At 45.9% G+C, this 23,111-nt stretch overlaps 1 protein-coding gene across 2 annotated transcripts in view; it reads left to right on the top strand.

Moving 5' to 3' along the window:
* Positions 1-23,111, top strand: part of LOC310868229 (uncharacterized protein) — a 191,763-nt gene that overhangs the window by 51,199 nt on the left and 117,453 nt on the right. The gene's annotated exons all lie outside the window — the stretch shown is intronic.

Genomic DNA, 23,111 nt, shown 5'->3' with positions numbered 1-23,111 from the left:
CATGCACATTCCCACTAGGCAGAGGAAGAAATGCCACATGAACAATTTCAACTCAGCCTCAAGGTGGCGCTATAACTGGCCGAAAAGTGTTGTTACCTCTAACTGCACGGATCTGTGGATAACTTTGTATGCCAACTCCCTAGTTTACTTTTGTTGCCCTTTTATCCAACCACCAGATGAAGGCAAGCTGCAATGTCCTACATTCCTATCCTGGTGGAGACCTGTGCCCAGAAGGACACTTTTTCTAGTTGTCACTGAGGCAGTGGTGGACAAAGTAACGCTCCCAGCCTGGGTGTCCCTTCTTCATGGTTTCACCGTTTTACAGACTTTTAGAACAGTGGTTACCCAAACTTTTCAGGCCGAGAGGGACCCAAACTAGCAAAATAGCAGGCGAAACGACACGTTTAATTTAGTTTTCTAATTTCTTCTTAATTTAGTTTTCTAATTTCTTTCATTTATCCTTTATTTATCCATGGAATTACTGCAAGAAAACATTGAATTTGGTTTTAATTCATGGAAAACTTTGCTTTTTTTTAGCAGTAGTAGTATTATTCTTTTTTTCTTTATGTTTTGAAATAAATAATTAAAAACAAAATGTATATAGGAAACACTAAAATGAAGGGACCCATAAAAATGTGTCTGCGACCCACAAATGGGTCCCGACCCAGTGTTTGGGAACCACTGTTTTAGAAAGCACAAAGTCCTGTGAGTTTGACTTGATTGTGTGTCTGTGTGTCTCACTGTCTCCGTCTGTGTGACTGTGTGTCTTACTGTCTGTGTGACTGTGTGTCTCACTGTCTCCGTCTGTGTGACTGTGTGTCTTACTGTCTGTGTGACTGTGTGTCTTACTGTCTCCGTCTGTGTGACTGTGTGTCTTACTGTCTCCGTCTGTGTGACTGTGTGTCTCACTGTCTGTGTGACTGTGTGTCTCACTGTCTCCGTCTGTGTGACTGTGTGTCTTACTGTCTGTGTGACTGTGTGTCTCACTGTCTCCGTCTGTGTGACTGTGTGTCTTACTGTCTGTGTGACTGTGTGTCTTACTGTCTCCGTCTGTGTGACTGTGTGTCTTACTGTCTCCGTCTGTGTGACTGTGTGTCTCACTGTCTGTGTGACTGTGTGTCTCACTGTCTCCGTCTGTGTGACTGTGTGTCTCACTGTCTCCGTCTGTGTGACTGTGTGTCTTACTGTCTCCGTCTGTGTGACTGTGTGTCTCACTGTCTCCGTCTGTGTGACTGTGTGTCTTACTGTCTGTGTGACTGTGTGTCTCACTGTCTCCGTCTGTGTGACTGTGTGTCTCACTGTCTCCGTCTGTGTGACTGTGTGTCTTACTGTCTGTGTGACTGTGTGTCCCACTGTCTCCGTCTGTGTGACTGTGTGTCTCACTGTCTGTGTGACTGTGTGTCTCACTGTCTCCGTCTGTGTGACTGTGTGTCTCACTGTCTCCGTCTGTGTGACTGTGTGTCTTACTGTCTCCGTCTGTGTGACTGTGTGTCTCACTGTCTCCGTCTGTGTGACTGTGTGTCTTACTGTCTGTGTGACTGTGTGTCTCACTGTCTCCGTCTGTGTGACTGTGTGTCTCACTGTCTCCGTCTGTGTGTCTGTGTGTCTTACTGTCTCCGTCTGTGTGACTGTGTGTCTCACTGTCTCCGTCTGTGTGACTGTGTGTCTCACTGTCTCCGTCTGTGTGTCTGTGTGTCTTACTGTCTCCGTCTGTGTGTCTGTGTGTCTTACTGTCTCCGTCTGTGTGACTGTGTGTCCCACTGTCTCCGTCTGTGTGACTGTGTGTCTTACTGTCTGTGTGCGCGTCATGGCACGCACATGCTAACCATGTGGCTTCTCTGGTCTGCGTTGTTTTTTCCAACATCATGAATAATTGAACGAATGAAAGGAAACCATAGCCGGGCTACTGTAACTATAGACGCTTGTCCCTGCCATTAAAAATCAAGTCTTTCCCTGTTTCCTGTGTTGCAGCCTTGTGGCCCTCAATCACAGCGGGTCGGCATTCATAGTAGAAAGAAGGGGGGGGGGGGATCCTTATCTTCAGGATGAGATAGCCTCTCTCTTGTTTGACGCAGGGTCGTGACTGATTGAGAAGGCAGCTATTGTGTTTGGTCTCGGCTCTCGCAGGCTAGGCAGAGGGACACCGTGGGTTCTTTATGGGTCAACGCCAGGGGCGGTGGGAGGGGTTAGGGGTGGGGTAGGGGTTGGGGGTGGCAGCACCCTGCCCTAATCAACCTCTCCGTCCCGAATACATAACACACGTAGGAGTGGGTTCCATTGGATGGATGCTCTATAGTCTAGCCTCTGGTCTAGCGTACAGTGCAATCCGTATGCACTCACAGAGAGGTTAAAACCCCCACAGATGCTGACTAGCTTCTCCTCTCTGCCCCCAACTCTGAACTCACACTGAGTTGGGGCTCCGCTGTAAAAGCACGTGCAACGCACCTATGCACGGACACACGGACGCATGCACACCCACACACCTATGCACGGACACACGGACGCATGCACACCCACACACCTATGCACGGACACACGGACGCATGCACACCCACACACCTATGCATGGACACACGGACGCATGCACACCCACACTTACGCCGGCATTGAGAGGAGGTGGGGGTGTTGCTGTATCACATAAGACCCCAGGGACCACGACCCCCCCCCCCCCACCCCAACCCATCCCCCTCCAATATCCAAGTGACTTGGTTGGAGCTCAAGTTCCCCCTTTTCCTGATCAGTCGTAGATGCCGGAGGAGAGCGAGGGTTGAGTAGGGGGTGACCTCAGAGGGTAGCCAAGAGAGAGAGAGAGAGAGAGAGAGAGAGAGAGAGAGAGAGAGAGAGAGAGAAGAAAGAGAGAGAGAGACTGGGGGAAGATTGGTTCTTGATCCTAGAACTCCACACTAACCGCTCTGACAGGGTCAGCGAACCGGTGAGCCCACTACGAGAGGTGAGATAAGGTGATGTGTGTGCGACTGTGTGAACAAGTGCAAGTGTGTGTGTACGTGTATGCGTGCGTGTGTGTGCGTGCGTGTGCGTGCGTGTGTGCGTGCACATATTCCTAGATATAGACCTACTACTTATAACACGGGGCCATGCGTGCAGCGTCAATGCTGGCTAGTCTATCACTGTTAATAATTGATGCTAACCAGCTGTCCGTTTACTGGCCATTGTCTCAAGCCACACAAAGGGAAGGAACACCAAGCCAGTAAGAAGTTGTTTTGAACATTTCTCCATGCAGCTTTGTACTTCTTCTTCCTAATGCCACCCAGGGCGGCCTGACGACCCGCTGTGATAATTGGTATGTATTAACGCACACGCTGAGGAAGACCTATTGACGCAAAAAGAGTTGTTTTCTTTGTGTGTGATCTGAGCCAAATTAATACCTGGACATTTTTAGAAGTTTGAGCTACAGTATGCTACCTTTTTTCATGATTTGGAACATGTGCACTGGATTTTTGGGGGTTTCGGAACTTCACAGAGGATCTTTTTTAAATGGCTGCAGGACCTGGAGACATGTTTGATTCCGTCTTATAGGATCAAAAGGCGCGATATATCTGCCTTCACGTTTTCCAAATCGGTGTCATAAAAACGGACAACCTCTTCATTGGACATTTGACCGTGGTTGCAAGTGTGATTTTTACACCAGTGGTTCTCAACCAGTGGTCCGGGGGGACCACCAGTGGTCCTTGAGGGGGTTCCAGGTGGTCCCCAGCTAAATGATGGAGAGTTAGTAACCAACCATAGATCTTTAACTCTTGAGAGTGTAAAATGAAACTAAATGGCTCCTTGCCAGTCCATTTGGTTTCATTTTACGCTTTCCCACGCACTGGAATTGTGGATGAGACGAGACGGCTAAATCTCATCAAATGGTGGTCCGTGGCTCAAATGTCTAATAAATAATGGACTTGACATGAAGAAGGTTGAAAACCACTGCTTTGCAATGATGCACGCACCGTGCATGCCTTGTGTAACTAGTGGACTGATATAAGATAGTATTATTATATTAATATATTATTATTACCAACTCGGACTGGGCTGAGTCGGCTCTTTGCTTCTGGAGGTCCCTGGAACTACATATTTTCAGATGGGGTTCGGCGGCCAATTGCATACATTTTCGGGGGTCCTTGGTGTGAAAATGTTTGAGAATGACTGACAGAAACATGAGGGTTTTTCAGACAAACTGTCAGCATTAATTTAGAAGACATTTGTAGAATCGTCCTGAGGTCTAGATGGTGTTAACTCGCTATAGGTGGTGGCTTCCTTTGCACAAGTTTGCTTGAGACTATAGGGACCAACCATAGGGCGGTCAATGGGGAGGATTTCAGTGTAATGCGTACGGACGGATCTTTGGGTTTTCCAGTAGAGTTCCGGTATGTACGGAATTCCACCCGTGTTATTTCACCATGTCTGGGTGTTCCAGGGTGATGTTGTGGTAAAAGCACGGAGGACTCTCGGGGCTCCGTCTCGGGGGCCGGATGTCACGGCACTCGTACGAGCACACGGAATGCTTTCCCCGTGCGTAGGAGAGAGAGAGGAGAAGCCTTGTTCCTTGCACACGTGCGCGTCGACGTTCATTCATACCGTCTTATGCGTGTGTGCTGCGTGCGTGCGTGTGTGTGTGTGGCCCAGATGTCCCCCGAAAGTATACTCGGATTTGAGAAACACAAACTGTGTGTGTTTGTGCGTGAGTGAGTGTAGGTCAGTGGTTTTCAACCAGTGGTCCGGGGACCAACAGTGGTCCTTGTGGGGGTTCCAGGTGGTCCCCAGCAAAATGACAGAGAGTTGGTAACCAAAATGGACCCTTTATAGGTCTTTAACTCTTGAGAGTGTACAATTAAACCAAGTGGACACATAAGGTCCCATTTGGTTTCATTTTACGCTCTCAAGAGTTAAATTATCTGCATTACTTAATTTACAAGAAGTCTACACAATTAGAGAATGTATAATAATATATTTATCAACGTTTGCCTGTTATCTCTTCTATGGTACCACATCGATTCGATACAGCATGGAACTGAGGAGAAAATCATATCCAACGACAAACAAAATATTCTACGTTTTGGGTCTGAGACGCTAAGTCTCATCAAATGGTGGTCCATGGCTCAAATGGCTAATTCATATCGGGCCGATGATGAGATTAAATTTATTGTCAATGTACAGTAGTACAGCGAAAAGGTATTTTCTATTTTCGCATCTCACCAGAGTGCAAACATGTCAGTAAAAAAGTGACACATTAAGTGCAGGTCAGTGCAGTAAGAGCAGTAGACATTAAATAAATAAATAAGGATATTATAATAAGGCGATAAATAAAGAATAGACATTCAATATTGTCACAGTGCCAGACTAAAGGTCCAGTGATCAAGGCCACTGATATAAAAGTGGTTTAACCCATTCTTTTGGTGTTGGCATCATGTCGTGCTTTAGCTATTGAAAAATAGCAGATCTACAAGCTCATATCGCGCCACCGAGTGGCGCGATACGAGCTTGTAGGTCTGCTATTTTTTGAAAAATCGAAGAACGAGTGACATTTTTAGAATCTGATCTCAGGTCAGAATGGGTTCGTCAGACCAGTGTGTGTCCAGTGGAAAACCTCGTATGAATCTGATCTCAGGTCGTCAGAATGGTTTCAAACCAAAGTCGTGTGTGTCTGAGTCGTGGGCTGATGGGCAGGGCAGGGGGCTGAGTGTACAATGACCAGCTAGTGTCCCGGGGTCCGGGCGGACACAGAGCCCCCACGTGCATTCTGGCCGTGGGAGCTGGTCTCGTGACGAGCAGCACTGCATGGGCACAATGAGCCATTAGCACGCTGATGTCTGAGTGAAGCTTCTACTGTTTCCTGACGCCAGAGAGAGCTGCATGCCTGCTAGGGAACAAAGAGGAGGACCAGGAAGCATGCATGGCCCGCATGTGACAGGTATGGGCCGGGCCGCATGGCGCGCTGCGCACGCACGTACAGTTTATGCTTTAGCAATGGCAGAGGACTTGTTTGTTTCTGTTGTGTATTTGTTCGCAGCCAACACCCAGCCAACAAAGTATTCTAACCCATTTTGGGGCGGGAACCCCTTTTGGTGTTAGCATTATGTTATGCTTTAGCTATTGAAAAATAGCAGATCTACAAGCTCATAGCGCGCCACCGGGTGGTGCGCGCTACGAGCTTGTAGGTCTGCTATTTTTGAAAAATCGAAGAACGACTGACATAGAGAAACAAAGCTTTTTCAGAAAACTGTCAGGATGTAGAAGACATTTTTAGAATCTGATCTCAAGTCAAAATGGGTTGACTGACATAGTGTTGTAGCTACTGAGGTGAGGTATGAATGAATGTCTTGGCAACAAGTTAAGAGATACTGTTATAGAATAGAATAGTTAACAAGTGTGTTATCTATTCTTTCTCCTCTTCACACAACACATCAAAGATGCACCGTGAGAGAGAATAAACCTACAGTACATATTGCCGTCGGGTGGAAACCCTGTCTTGTTATTCTTGAAACATGGAGAAACATATATATAATAAATACATATATAAGTTTCTGCCCGACAGCCACAGTGTTATGTGTCCCTGGAATAAGGACAGAGGATTAGAAGTGATGACACCATATCCGTGTGCAGATAGGATCATCGGAACGGTGGGTTTGCATAGTGCAGAGCAGCCTGTTGGGTTACTTCATAAATCATGATGTGTGTCTGTCTGTTGATTTGAATGCGTGCGTGCGGCTTTTCCCAAGGTGCTTAAGTTTATTTTGTTGTTTGTTTTTCTGTATCTTCAACTAGAGCATTGCATCTTAGCAGTAGCACAATGTGTTTTATTGTTTGTGCATTTGTGCGTGCATGCGTGTGTGCTTGCGAGTGTGCCTGCGTGCATGCTTGCGTGCGTGCGTGCGTGCGTGCGTGCGTGCGTGTGTGTTGATGGCCAGAGGGGGGCAGAAGAGGACTGCCACAAAGAGACCAGAGGACATTTGCTTAATTCAAGGCAACTCTTAATTTAGAACTTATAATTTCAATATAGGACATTTCCAACATTAAAAACATGTATGGCCATATATATGAATAATATGAAGATGATGTGTCAACTTAAGTTGCACCCAAAAGTGTTTATCAGAACTGTCATTGAATACACGTTATTAACAGTTTGCAAAAAGTAATGATGTATGCACAGTTATACAACAATGCTAAAAGGGGCCCAGGCCGTAGCGTAACGGTCTGGGCACCGGACTGGTGATCCAGTCGCGGTGTGCCGCGGGTTCGACTCCCGGACCCGACACGGCCTTTACCGCATGTCATCCCCCCATCTCTCTCCCGTTTCCTGTCAGCCTACTTTCTATCCCTTAAAAAAAATCAATAAAGGCGTAAGCCGCAAAAAAATATCTTAAAAAAAAAAAAAAAAAAAAAACAATGCTAAAAGGATAGCACATAAAGCCCTTGTTACTATTGTGGTCCTGTGTATTCAATTCATCAAGATAAATAAAACAAATCTATACAATGCAAACCATCGGTTTGTATAAAGTATATGGTCGATTTTGAGGGAGGGTAGGGGAGTCTACATCTTTTAATGGCAGGTCGTAGGGCATTCCACATTTTGGTGGCCTATAGGTAGAATTAATTGGGGGGGGGGGGGGGGTGAGTTTAGTGGACCTGCCTCTGGTGTTGTGCCCATGGGCGTTTGTCACTCTTTTGAAGTAGTTTGACAGGTTTGACAGGCTCGGGTATCTTGAAGTCCATGCAGGCCCATTACAAGTCGCTGTACTCTGTCCTCTGAAGCATCCCACCCTAGTCTCTGTACTCTGTCCTCTGAAGCATCCCACCCTAGTCTCTGTACTCTGTCCTCTGAAGCATCCCACCCTAGTCACTGTACTCTGTCCTCTGAAGCATCCCACCCTAGTCGCTGTACTCTGTCCTCTGAAGCATCCCACCCTAGTCGCTGTACTCTGTCCTCTGAAGCATCCCACCCTAGTCTCTGTACTCTGTCCTCTGAAGCATCCCACCCCTAGTCGCTGTACTCTGTCCTCTGAAGCATCCCACCCTAGTCTCTGTACTCTGTCCTCTGAAGCATCCCACCCCTAGTCGCTGTACTCTGTCCTCTGAAGCATCCCACCCTAGTCTCTGTACTCTGTCCTCTGAAGCATCCCACCCCTAGTCGCTGTACTCTGTCCTCTGAAGCATCCCACCCTAGTCTCTGTACTCTGTCCTCTGAAGCATCCCACCCTAGTCTCTGTACTCTGTCCTCTGAAGCATCCCACCCTAGTCGCTGTACTCTGTCCTCTGAAGCATCCCACCCTAGTCTCTGTACTCTGTCCTCTGAAGCATCCCACCCTAGTCTCTGTACTCTGTCCTCTGAAGCATCCCACCCTAGTCTCTGTACTCTGTCCTCTGAAGCATCCCACCCTAGTCTCTGTACTCTGTCCTCTGAAGCATCCCACCCTAGTCTCTGTACTCTGTCCTCTGAAGCATCCCACCCTAGTCTCTGTACTCTGTCCTCTGAAGCATCCCACCCTAGTCTCTGTACTCTGTCCTCTGAAGCATCCCACCCTAGTCTCTGTACTCTGTCCTCTGAAGCATCCCACCCTAGTCTCTGTACTCTGTCCTCTGAAGCATCCCACCCTAGTCTCTGTACTCTGTCCTCTGAAGCATCCCACCCTAGTCTCTGTACTCTGTCCTCTGAAGCATCCCACCCTAGTCTCTGTACTCTGTCCTCTGAAGCATCCCACCCTAGTCTCTGTACTCTGTCCTCTGAAGCATCCCACCCTAGTCTCTGTACTCTGTCCTCTGAAGCATCCCACCCTAGTCATTTGCAGGTGAAAGTGCAATGTTTGGATCTGAGTCAAGATGGAGTGGAGTAGAAGTACAAGAATTGGAAATTGGAAATACTCAAGTAAAGTACAAATATCTAAAAATGGTATTAAGTACAGTACTTAATTACTTACTTTGCACCACGGACCATGAGGTGCATGCATACTAGTCAAATTGACATTGGCCGAGTGGTCCAGCCAGTGTCCTCATGATCAACCAGCAGATCCTGCCCAGAAACCTTATTCTTTGGTCGACTTTCTTGATTGCTTTTTGTCGCCATTTTATCACCGGAAAGATTGTCATCTAAAATACAACCTAGATAACCTGTAATCTCTTTCTCGTAGTGTGAGCGTACTGAGGTTTATTTAGGGCCCAACGTGAATGGATTCAGTTAAGTCTCTTTTGCAAACTAACTATCCATTGTCAGAAAAGTAAACAAACACAAGCAATTCAATCATTGATCACTGATAAGAGCGTACTTAATTGTTTTCGTTGCATCGTTCCCTGTTCAGGTCTGTCCTTCTTGACATGTAAAAGTTTGAGAACCACTGCTGTACAATCTGTGTGTGCGTGTGTCTGCGTGCGTGCGTGTGTGCGTGTGTCTCTGTGGTGCACATTATCTTTGCAGTTGTTTACACAAAGCAGAGAGATTGGATTTACAAGCTCTTGTGTTTGGGTTTAATTTACTCTGGGTAAAGCTCGCCAGCCCTTCTAAGGCTATACGCTCACCCCGTTTCAAAGGGCCTGATGTCCCGCTGACTTCCTGGGCTCGCGTGTCGTCGTCATCCCCTAAGAAGGTTTAGTTGAGTATTGAGAGCATACATACATGCATACGGTATATATATAACTGCTCCCATTAACAGAAACATGAGAATGGAATGTGTCGTAGTGCTGTGAGTGACCTGCTGTGATAATATAATGTAAGTAATATAATGGCCTCGTATGGCTCAGGTGACTGTGCTGTCGGCATTGTTGGAGAGAAGCCAACTATTTAACAACAAAAACCCAGATACTCAAGCGATACTAGTATGAGGTAAAGTGACACTCTCATGGAGATAGTACTCAAAGCATGAGTACTTAGAGCAGTGGTCCTCAACAGGCGGGCCGCGGTCCACGACCAGACCGCGGCACACCTCTCTGCGGACCCTGGAGAAATGATAGAATAAAGTCACCGCGACCGCGAGTTGAATTCTCGGTTGTATTCGCCCCAATGCCGATGCAACGCAATTAACACTCTGACTGTGGACCGACTGATTGTGTGTGTGCGCGTGTACTATGGGCCGGCATGTCATGATGACAATGTTGCGCTGACTGGCTCACTAGCTGTTAGCTGGGGTCGCAGTGACACATTCACACATTCAGTTGAATGAACAAAATTGGATTTTTGGAGTGAACAAAAAAATATTTTTATACTCCGCACACCCCAGTACTCCGTAGTTCCGGCCATTTGGTGGGGGGTCACTGGAGGCCACTCATTAACCCATTCTGACCGGGCACCCATTTTGGTGTTGGCATCATGTTATGCTTTAGCTATTGAAAAATAGCAGATCTACAAGCTCATAGCGCGCCACCGAGTGGCGCGCTACGAGCTTGTAGGTCTGCTATTTTTGAAAAATCGAAGAACGACTGACATTTTTTTAATCTGATCTCAGGTCAGAATGGGTTAAAAATCAATGAGTCCACAACACTAGCGTAATTTGTATTGTTGACCTATTTCTATACCATATACAGTAGCACAACTTTCGTTCAACATTGACTTGATTGTCACATTTGTGCTGCATGCACCATGGCGTAGTGATACTGAATAGAAAACATACAGCACCCCCAGATAAATACTGTAAATGCCCACTGAGTGCTTTAACCCATTCTGACCTGAGATCAGATTCATACGAGGTTTCCACTGGACACACACTGGTCTGATTAACCCATTCTGACCTGAGATCAGATTCTAAAAATGTCAGTTGTTCTTCGATTTTTTCAAAAATAGCAGACCTACAAGCTCGTATCGCGCCACTCGGTGGCGCGATATGAGCTTGTAGATCTGCTATTTTTCAATAGCTAAAGCATAACATGATGCCGACACCAAAATGGGTGCCCGGTCAGAATGCTTTATTGTGCAAAACAACAGTGACCAAAGTCTGGAAAGCAGAGAGAGCTTCACCTCTAAATACCTCTGAACTCTGCATCAACTTTACAGCTGGCTCTAAGATATAGCAGCAGTCAATAAACGTTACTGTACAGTAGCATGTTCATGTACAGTGGATGACCCCAGACAATATAGACAGTATATAGAATACTGTGACTCATGAAATATTCATATTTACTGGCAATCATAATTACAATTAAGTAATACTAATAATACATTTACATTATGTATTTATTTTGTTTAGAGGAGACAGAGCCCAATTGACATGACTGCCTGCCTAAATATGTCCCAAACCGCCCCCTAAGGTCTTCCACCGCCGGCCTGCTCGCTTTGCCCCAAAAAATGGCAACAAAAAAATACGGGGAAGCAGCTTTTTGCTTCTACGGGCCGTCGGCATGGAACAAGCTCCCACTGTACCTTCGTCAGGCAGCCTCTGTAGACATTTTTAAAGCTCAGCTCAAGACCCACTTCTACAACATTGCCTTTAATTGATCTTATATTTTTTATTTTTCATGTCCTCACTGTACTGCATTACTGCTTGTTTTTTAATGTTAATTGTTCTGTAAAGCACTTTGAGCTGCATTTCATGTCATGAAAGGTGCTATACAAATAAAGTTTTATTATTATTATTATTATTAATTATTGTATACCGGTAGGCTATTTCTGTATACACCACCATATAATGTTAATCATATCAATGTAGCCGATATACAGGAACTGCCATAATCAGCCCTCTCAGCCGGCGGGTATTTATCCTGGCTCTAGAATGGATACTTAGACTATAGATGTTGTTCAAACACTTATTAATCATATCAATGTAGCCGATATACAGGAACTGCGATAATCAGCCCTCTCAGCCGGCGGGTATTTATCCTGGCTCTAGAATGGATACTTAGACTATAGATGTTGTTCAAACACTTATTCGAGGAGTGGGACACAGCATGTAGGGGCACAGTTAGGGAGCATGCAGCTGACCGGAAGCTTGTTGGCTCACAACTACTTTTCCTGTGGAGTTGTATTATCTGCGGCTGTGTGTGTGTGTGTGTGTGTGTGTGTGTGTGGCTGTGTGTGTGTGTGTGTGTGTGCGCGCACACATGTGTGTGTGTGTGTGTGCACGCAAGCGTGCAAGCGCACGGTTAAGTTATTCTGTGACAGCACCACTGTAAGTCAACGGCTTATGAATTTCACACGTTGTTGCCAGAACTCCATGGCAACTGGGCTGAGCCTCATCACCACCACCAGCATAATATATACACAGTTTAGCACGGATCCCCTCTGGCTCTAATCTCACACCGGTTTTTAAATAATACTGTATATATCATGGAAATACTGTAAGCACTCACATTTTCTGTACTGGTCGTCGTGTACTGGTAACATCAGCTGTATAGTGTAATGTGGCTGGAATGTAGTCCAGTCATCCCCCCCCCCCCCCCCCCGGGATGAATGAATTCTGGAGTTCATTATTACCTGGTGTCCATTACAGACAGGCCTATTGTCGGAGACCACCATTCATTTTACGAGGAACGTTTTTGATATCTAGACGGGACAATATCCAGCTTCTGTCTCCTGATTTTTATGCTATGTATTGATATACATAATACGGCAGTGTTCAGATTACAGATTTCAGATTTCATGGTATTTCATGGTTCTTGGATTTACCCTTTATTACCAGTAATGAAAAGTAACTAAGTAAATGTGAAAATAAATGTGAAAATAGCCGTTCTAGAAGCTCACAATGCGTTGCGATGCTTGTGAGCTTGTAGATCTGCTAGTTTCAAAATAATTTTATACATCGATCGAGTCAACTCTAGTGGTGAATTATAGATGAAGATGCAATGAGTTGTGAGCTCGTGTGGCATTTTAGTACTTTTTACACCACTGACTGTCTGGGTGTCACCTGCGCCAGAGCAACATTAGCAACTTCCTCCTGGGGGATCCCGAGACGTTCCAAGGCCAGTGAGTCGATGTGTTTCCTCCAACTGCGCCTTGGTCTGCCCCGGGGTCTCCTCCCAGTGGGACGTGGTCCTTGGTCTGCCCCGGGGTCTCCTCCCAGTGGGACGTGGTCCTTGGTCTGCCCCGGGGTCTCCTCCCAGTGGGACGTGCCTCATGGACCTCCCTAGGGAGACGCCCGAGAGGCATCCTAACCAGTGTTAATTATTGACATTAAAAAAACACACACAAAAAGTAAAATAAATAAATCGCACTCGTGTGAAGTGAGGGGCACCTCTTATCATCATACATCATTCTCAACCAATCTTTCTAATCATCACATTCCGCGCTACAAACACAAACAAGGCTCATACACACAAACACACAAAGCTGTGCATTAGGAGGGGCTAGCTAGCGGCCCTCAAAAATATGGAGATTCTAGAGGTTTCTGCCGGGCAGCAACGATTTCTGAACCCACGTGAAATTGCTCAATGTAAATTGCATTTGACAAGGCGAAGTGACACGGGCCTATACACATCCAATTGGATAATTGTGGGACCAATGTGATTGTGTTCTGGTTTTGGCATGGGCCAATGATGGCCCACAGGCGTAGACAGACCACCAGGTGGGGGGCGGGCTGTGCTCTATCTGACGAGAACGGAGCTCATGCTAAGCCTTTAAGCCCTGCTTAAGACAGCCAAGTGAGCCAACTCCAATTAATTAACCTAGTCCCCACAGCATCCAGTTTGTGAATGGGTCAGGAGGTTCACTGACTGTGAGCAGTGTTAGTCCTGCTCCTTAGGGCTTGGAGTCAGCAGGTTATGTTTGTTTGTTTTAGTCCATTAAGACCTGAGGGTGAGGCCGATTCAGGACTTCATATTCATTTGTTTGTTTTAGTAAGTGTTTGGCTAACGTAACATCCCTGCCATTTTAGACATCCTATTATGATGACTGATATTGCAAAATGAAAATACATAAAGCACGTCGTGTTGCTTTAAAAGTACGGTAAAGTGATATGTTTTGGTTAAAACAAAACAAAACATTTTTCATGTGAATCCTGAATATAGGTCAAAGCACTACAGTATATTCTGATAGTTCTCATTGACAGAGTGTTTGTTCAGTAACAGGAGTCTACCTGTCTCTCCAGCTCTTAAACAGAAATATATATTTTTAGGTGCAGGGTGGCAAATATCTTCAGCCAATACTCAACATCCCTATACTTTGCTATTCCCAGAAGAATATTCTCTGAATCTGGACGCAGGTCATTCCATTACAAAGCTCCATTTGACTGGAACAACCTTCCTCTTTCTCTCAGATCTGTCTGGCTGCTTCAGGCCTTCCCTGTATTCACACCTCAAAACAACCTGTACAACCTGTTCATGCTACTAACACTGCCCGTACTGCTGTTTACTTCTGACCCCTGTTTCAAGTCACTGTACTGTACTGTACTGTACTGTACTGTACTGTACTGTACTGTACTGTACTGTACTGTACTGTACTGTACTGTACTGTACTGTACTGTACTGTACTGTACTGTACTGTACTGTACTGTACTGTACTCTCAATGTGCTTGTCCAGAAAGAGCTGGGGGATGGGGGAGTGGGTGGGAGAGGATGAGCAAGCTAACTGTATCTGTACATGTCTGTATTGTCTATTTGTGTAACTGCACTGTACTGTATGTAATGTTTTTTCCTGTGTACGGGACCCCCTCTAAAATGAGATGCTGCATCTCAAGGGGCTATCCTTTCAATAAAATTCTGACCAAATTCTGACCAAACACTTTAGCAATGAGTAACCATCAGCAAATTATGTTCCATAGCTATTTAACACTTATTTTTTTGCCAAAGAAAATCACTTAGCCCTGTTTCATTTTTTCGGCTATTTGAAAAGACCTTGATCTGCAAGCTCACAACACGTGGTGATGTGATGCATGCGTTGACCGTATTAGCTCGGTACCAATGCAGGCGTTTCTTTTCGTCCGCATTCGGCTCAAAAGGAAAAGCCTGGGGAAACGAGACACATTTCCTGGTCTAGGAGTGGGAGTGAACTACATTGAACTACAGGGCGTCGCTCTAAATGTGGTGATGTCATTGTTGTCCGCAGCCAAGTACAGTACGTACAGTATATACATTTGGGGGTGCTTGACCCTGAAAATGGCGCCGAAGCGTCACGTATTGAGCTTGTGGATCTGCTGCTTTTGCCATTTTTTATTGGTATCCTGAAAAGTACCAGTTTTGGACATATGCTGTTTCCACCCGAAAAAATTGTAGTATATAGTATAATCCATGCGTTAGACTTCTATACGTTTGTTTTATTATGTAGAATCAATGCATATCGTTCGATGAATCCACACATTCAAGAACTGGAACTATTTTTGCAATGCTAAAAGGTCATCTGGAAATGTCAGACGCCATAGGACCTTCCGTCTGAGTTTTAATCCCATCGGATTAGATATTGAAAGCATTTTGTTCCCAGAACACGTTCGTGTCTATCTGTGCTTTAAGATCCCCAAGTCGCTTCCCCAGTGCGGTGCCAAGAGGACCTATGACTGTGGACGAGAGACAAAACTCAAGTTCTTTCAATCTCCCCAAAGTCTTCAGTTGACTTTAGATCTGGTCTTAATGGCCTCGTTATGGCTATTATCCAGTGTAGAGATATGACAGTCCCTCTGGTGGGAAACAGTACTCACTTCTTTGTTTTACTTACTTGAGTAAAAGTATCAATACTGCAATGTAGAAATACTCTGTTACAAGTGAAGGTCCAGACTCTAAATAATAAATATAAGATTTAAAGTATTGGTATCAAAATGTAGAAAGTACTCATTATGCAGAATGCCCTTTTCACAAGTTTTCAAATGTATACAATGTATTAAAAAAAAACCTTTTGAAACAGATCATTGTGAGCTTGTAGATCGGCTATTTTCAAATGGCCGGAATGTACTGGGCCGAAGTGGTTAACCCATTCTGAACGGCACCCATTTTGGTGTTGGCATCATATCATGCTTTAGCTATTGAAAAATAGCAGATCTACAAGCTCATAGCGCGCCACCGAGTGGCGTGCTACGAGCTTGTAGGTCTGCTATTTTTGAAAAATCGAAGAACGACTGACATTTTTTTAATCTGATCTCAGGTCAGAATGGGTTAATAATGAAACTTTCAGGATGTAATAGACATTTTTTTAATCTGATCTCAGGTCAGAATGGGTTGATAATGAAACTGTCAGGATGTAATAGACATTTTTTAAATCTGATCTCAGGTCAGAATGGGTTAATAATGAAACTGTCAGGATGTAATAAGACATTTTTTTTAATCTGCAGATCTCAGGTCAGAATGGGTTAATGTATGTTTTGTAATACTAATCAAAATATTCGTCCTGAGATGTAGTGCAGTCAAAATAGAATAAAGGCCCGGACAGTTAGCTCAAACATCTGCACACCTTGGCCTCTGAGACAGCCTGACGGCGTGACAGTTAACTCAAACATCTGCACACCTTGGCCTCTGAGCCAGCCTGACGGCGTGACAGTTAGCTCAAACATCTGCACACCGTGGCCTCTGAGACAGCCTGACGGCGTGACAGTTAGCTCAAACATCTGCACACCGTGGCCTCTGAGACAGCCTGACGGCGTGACAGTTAGCTCAAACATCTGCACACCTTGGCTGCTGAGCCAGCCTGACGGAGTGACAGTTAGCTCAAACATCTGCACACCGTGGCTGCTGAGCCAGCCTGACGGCGTGACAGTTAGCTCAAACATCTGCACACCGTGGCTGCTGAGCCAGCCTGACGGCGTGACAGTTAGCTCAAACATCTGCACACCTTGGCCTCTGAGCCAGCCTGACGGCGTGACAGTTAGCTCAAACATCTGCACACCTTGGCTGCTGAGCCAGCCTGACGGCGTGACAGTTAGCTCAAACATCTGCACACCGTGGCCGCTGAGACAGCCTGACGGCGTGACAGTTAGCTCAAACATCTGCACACCTTGGCCTCTGAGACAGCCTGACGGCGTGACAGTTAGCTCAAACATCTGCACACCTTGGCCAGCCTGACGGCGTGACAGTTAGCTCAAACATCTGCACACCGTGGCTGCTGAGACAGCCTGACGGCGTGACAGTTAGCTCAAACATCTGCACACCTTGGCCAGCCTGACGGCGTGACAGTTAGCTCAAACATCTGCACACCGTGGCTGCTGAGCCAGCCTGACAGCGTGACAGTTAGCTCAAACATCTGCACACCTTGGCCTCTGAGCCAGCCTGACGGCGTGACAGTTAGCTCAAACATCTGCACACCGTGGCTGCTGAGCCAGCCTGACGGCGTGACAGTTAGCTCAAACATCTGCACACCTTGGCCTCTGAGCCAGCCTGACGGCGTGACAGTTAGCTCAAACATCTGCACACCTTGGCCTCTGAGACAGCCTGACGGCGTGACAGTTAGCTCAAACATCTGCACACCTTGGCCTCTGAGACAGCCTGACGGCGTGACAGTTAGCTCAAACATCTGCACACCTTGGCTGCTGAGCCAGCCTGACGGCGTGACAGTTAGCTCAAACATCTGCACACCGTGGCCGCTGAGACAGCCTGACGGCGTGACAGTTAGCTCAAACATCTGCACACCTTGGCCTCTGAGACAGCCTGACGGCGTGACAGTTAGCTCAAACATCTGCACACCTTGGCCTCTGAGCCAGCCTGACGGCGTGACAGTTAGCTCAAACATCTGCACACCTTGGCCTCTGAGCCAGCCTGACGGCGTGACAGTTAGCTCAAACATCTGCACACCTTGGCTGCTGAGACAGCCTGACGGCGTGACAGTTAGCTCAAACATCTGCACACCTTGGCTGCTGAGACAGCCTGACCATGTGACAGTTAGCTCAAACATCTGCACACCTTGGCTGCTGAGCCAGCCTGACGGCGTGCCGTGGGTTCCACTCCTGATCCCGCTGGATCTTTGTCTTTGTCTTCCCCCCCCCCATCTCTCCCCATTCCTGTCAGTCTACTTTCAACCTATCAATAAAGGCAGAAAAAGCTAAAAAAATAAAAGAAAAAAGGAATAGAATACCTCAAAATTGTACTCAAGTACAGTACTTGAGTAAATGCACTTACGTTTTACACCCCTGGACATACCCCTGTGCGCACACAGAGGCTTCCTATAGGACCCACATGAGAGTACTAACAGGAAGTAAACACCAATTAGCACTTTTCCAGTCTAGCGGCTGGCCTCCTAACCTAACCTAACCTAACCATATGTTGTTCCAGCTTATCTGAGTGGATCAAACCATTTAGATGACCTGCTGTTTTCCTGGCTCCCTTGACCCTTGTCGTATATCTCCAAGTGAACGCGCGCTTGTGTGTGTGTGTGTGTGTGTGTGTGTATGTGTGTGTGTGTGTGTGTGTGTGTGCGTGTGCGTGTGCGTGCAGCGGTGGAACCAGCGCCGTTTAGATTAGAGAATTGTGACAACTCATGTTCACTTCATTGGGCCAGTCCAGTGGTGGCTCTTCTACATAGACTTCTATTGTCGAAGTTAGATTGTTAGATCGTTCTTTGTAATTGTACAACATAAACTTTAGTTGTCAAACTTGTCACTGTACAATACTTTAAAACAGTTGTCATGTTGCACACATGCCTAAAATTGCTGATATTTGTGCCGCCCTCGTTGAAAATAATTTATTTGAAACTCCAGCTTGTCACTCTCCAGGGCTGCATGAACAGCACTCGAGCTCTGTGTTCTGCCCCCTCAATGATGTCTACACCACTCTGGTGGAAACTAACTAAGTACATTGACAGAAGTACAGTATTACTTATGTACAATTTTGAGGGATTGTTATTACAAAACATACAGTAAAGCCCTATAAACATTTCGGCCATTTGAAAATAGCCGATCTACAAGCTATTTTCAAAAGATTTTCATGGATATAGATTTGAAAACTTGAAATGGGACCTTCTGTCTAATTTTTACTTTTAAGTACTTTTTGAAGGCAATACGTTTGCACTTTTACTCAAGCTAATTTAGAATTCTGGACTTTGGCTTAGTTGTAACAGACTATTTCTACATTGCAGTATTGATGCTTTTACTTGTGAGTGCTTTTCCCATCTTTGCCTTGTATCTGGAAGTAAACGTGTGTGTATGTTAGAAAGGGATATAGGGAGAGAGGGATCTTGTCCCATTGGCAGTGCTGAATGACGTAATCATAACATTGTGGGCTTTTCCCCAACTACGGCACGCTCTCTGCACTCAACGCAGCTGCCCTGCCAGAGCTAATTAATACCCTCCCTTTCATCCACTTGTTGTGTCTCTCTGGGTAGATTGAGCAATGCATGTGCGACATACATTATTTATGGAACGCTGTGATTGGGAATGATGGGAATTGCTCTGGAGGATAACTTACAATAAATTCCTTAAGCTACTTAAAGGTATATTCAGTGATTTCACTTAATTCAAATATCACTTATTTTTTTGTTTTGTTGTGATAATCCTCTCTACTATAGAGTGTGCTGACCATAATAAGGAGTTCCTCCCTGTCCCCAGTTAACCCCTGGGGGTCAAAAAAACCGTAGGTTTCGTTTTTGGCTCTCTATCCTGATTGGACGAAAGGCTGGGTCCCACAGCCAAAAACGAAACCTAAGGTTTTTTGAGTGAAATCACTGAATATACCTTTAAGCCCTCAAAGATTTTGTGGAATGTTTTTTTGGGAAGAAAAATTGTTTTGTGATAATTTTCCTTTCTTTAAAAAGAAAATCTTCCCTTACAACGTCATGCCCAAAGTAATGATGCCGGCTTGAAAGTGGTTACCATTAAACCTGGGAAATCATTTGTGTCGTTTTAAAAAAAATATTGCGTTAACTATTTAAGATTAGCAGATATACTGTTACAAGCTCACAAGATCACTTTTATGTTATTTTTTTTAATCTTGAAAGCGTCGTTAAAACTACTGATTTTAGAAAGCATTCGTATATAGAATCGGATTTAAATGGGTTAAATGATTTTAGCATACAATACACAACTAAATGTGCTGGCAAAAACAACAGTGATATACACGTCTTATCACTCTGGGAGATCCTTGCATTCATTTCCTGAACAGATTCTTGTGTTGTACGGTCAGTGTCCCAGCAGCACCAGGGCCCACGTTAAGGCATTGGCCTTGTCGTGTCAACAACAGCCTTGAAGTTGTTGCAGCGCTTGTATTTATAGCAGCGCGCTTCTTCTTCTTAGCGTGTGTCGTCGTCGTAGTGCTTATGTCGGTGGCAGAGATCACAGTGAGCTGTATAGCTGCAGCAGCACCGGCGGCTCATTCAAGGTTAAGATCAAGGCTATAGTCCTGCACTCACAGGTAGACATAGTTTCTGGTGAAGAGAGAGAGAGAGAGAGAGAGAGAGAGAGGGGACGTCGCCGCCGCGGGGTCTGTAATGTAAGACTTTTAATAGAGCACGACTTTACAACAAAACCCCTCCCAAAAGCCCTCCCCCCCCTCGTTGCTCTCCCTGTACGGCTTAGCAAAGGAGCACCGCCGGTGATCATGGAAGATAAACAGAGACACAAGAGGAGGCGGAGGGTAGAGGAGAGGACAGCAGTAGAGCAGGAGGAAGCCATAGGAGAGAAGGCATGCTGTGCTAGCGGTACAGAGAGCCAGAGAGGAATGGGAATGGTGGACGCGGCGGGGGTCGGCCACGTACAAGCGGCGTTGCGTACGGGTGGTGGCGGCGGCGTGTGCGTTGGAAGGAGGGCGCCATGGGAGCGGCTCTGAGCTGGCCGGGCGCTCGCCTCTACGCGCTGGGGCCGGACGCCGCCCGACTGCTGAGGCTCTGGAGGGTAAGAACCCACCAGCTGTGGTGGAAGAATGGACACAATCTTTTTATACTTGAGTAAAAGTATCTAGTACTGCAATGTACTGTATACTCTGTTACAACTTAGTAAAAGTCTGGAATTCATCATTTAACTTGAGTAAAAGTTCACGATTGTTACTGTTGTTCAGTGGGAGTTTTTAACTTTTTTTAACTGTGTGTGTGTGTGTGTGTGTGTGTGTGTGTGTGTGTGTGTGTGTGCGCGCGTGCGCGTGCACGTGCGTAAGAGATGGGTAGTTCTCAGACTGTCACTGGCTTCAGGGCATGAATGTATGTCAAACTGAAACATGCACGCACACACACACACACACACACACACACACACACACACACACACACGCATAATGCCGTTATGTCATACACGGTAACTGGGTTACTTAACTCACTCACACAGGGTGTTACGGTGCACACTGACTGCATTATGCAATGACTCACACGCTGCAGCAGCTCTGTCAACATGACGCTGTTTAAATGACTCCAGGTCAGCTCTGTCAACATGACGCTGTTTAAATGACTCCAGGTCTCTGACTCCAGGTCTCTGTCAACATGACGCTGTTTAAATGACTCCAGGTCAGCTCTGTCAACATGACGCTGTTTAAATGACTCCAGGTCTCTGACTCCAGGTCAGCTCTGTCAACATGACGCTGTTTAAATGACTCCAGGTCTCTGACTCCAGGTCAGCTCTGTCAACATGACGCTGTTTAAATGACTCCAGGTCTCTGACTCCAGGTCAGCTCTGTCAACATGACGCTGTTTAAATGACTCCAGGTCTCTGACTCCAGGTCAGCTCTGTCAACATGACGCTGTTTAAATGACTCCAGGTCTCTGACTCCAGGTCAGCTCTGTCAACATGACGCTGTTTAAATGACTCCAGGTCTCTGACTCCAGGTCAGCTCTGTCAACATGACGCTGTTTAAATGACTCCAGGTCTCTGACTCCAGGTCAGCTCTGTCAACATGACGCTGTTTAAATGACTCCAGGCCTCTGACTCCAGGTCAGCTCTGTCAACATGACGCTGTTTAAATGACTCCAGGTCTCTGACTCCAGGTCAGCTCTGTCAACATGACGCTGTTTAAATGACTCCAGGTCTCTGACTCCAGGTCAGCTCTGTCAACATGACGCTGTTTAAATGACTCCAGGTCTCTGCAGCCTGACTCTGATCTGCATGTCATCCCTAGGGCTGGTTACACATTTAAGGGACATTTCACCGCTGGCGTAGTGAAATGAAAAATTATGTTTTTCACACTTTTAGACCACATCTGCGGTCATCATGTGAGCATACCTATAACAATGGATGCCAAAGAAATTGGTACATTTTTCATTTTTGTGTATTTTTTATATCAAAAGGCCGTAAAAATAGAATTTTAACTAGAAAAAGTGCCCTTCTGGGCACAGGTCTCCACCAGGATAGGAATGTAGGACATTGCAGCTTGCCTTCATCTGGTGGTTGGATAAAAGGGCAACAAAAGTAAATTAGATGTAAAAACACTTTTCGGCCAGTTATAGCGCCACCTTGAGGCTGAGTTGAAATTGTTCATGTGTATTTCTTCCTCGGCCTAGTGGGAATGTGCGTGCACAATTCCACGGAAATCACGCGATGTGTTCATGATTTGCAGCATTTTGTTTTAAACTGAGCACTCCTGTGAACTTTGGAAGCCAATCTTAACCAATCAGGATGGAGTCTGAGAAATCTGAAAGACCGGTTTGGTTGAATGGCTCTAGAGAGACTGTGTACCAATTTGCGCGATGTTTGGACAAAATCTGTAGGTGTACTGTGCAAAAACTTGTTTTGCACAAAGCGGCCTCCTGGTGGCGCTATAACAGGCCGTTCTGGAAAGTTTGGGGCAGAGGTTCATCGTTGGCATCCAGGGAGTGTGTGTGCAAAATTTGGCATCGACCGGGTTAACGGTGGCCGAGATTAGCTGCTCACGGACACACGGACGGACGGACGGACACACACACACACACACACACGGACGGACGGACGGACGGAGTGCAAAACATACTCTCCCCCCATGCCTTCGGCCTGGTGGAGACAATTACTTCCTGAAAACAAAAACGTACTGCGTGATGACGTGTCGACGCCCACGTCGATAAAAGCCAATAAAAATGAAGCTCACCCGTTTAATTCCCCATATTTGCACATTCGTCAAACACAGCTGCTACTGATTACAGAAATCTTCCGTTTTTATTCCCATTCAAGATAACATCCAGACAATGTATTACTCGGTTTCAACTCAATCATCACGCTAAAATATGTATCTGAAAACATTCTAGGGTAGAAATAAGCCACATAACAGTAAACTGGTACAGCTGGCCGTCTATCTGACTTGTAAACAAACACACTCCATGCTGTCCTGCGTAGCATAGCTATACCGTCCCTATAGCTACCGTCCCATCGCCTGAAGGGTTCAGATTG

Source organism: Protomyctophum parallelum (assembly GCF_964188405.1).
Source record: "Protomyctophum parallelum genome assembly, chromosome: 12".
Lineage (NCBI taxonomy): Eukaryota > Metazoa > Chordata > Actinopteri > Myctophiformes > Myctophidae > Protomyctophum > Protomyctophum parallelum.
The sequence above is the reverse complement of the archived record's forward strand: the minus strand, read 5'-3'. Positions and strand labels throughout refer to the sequence as shown.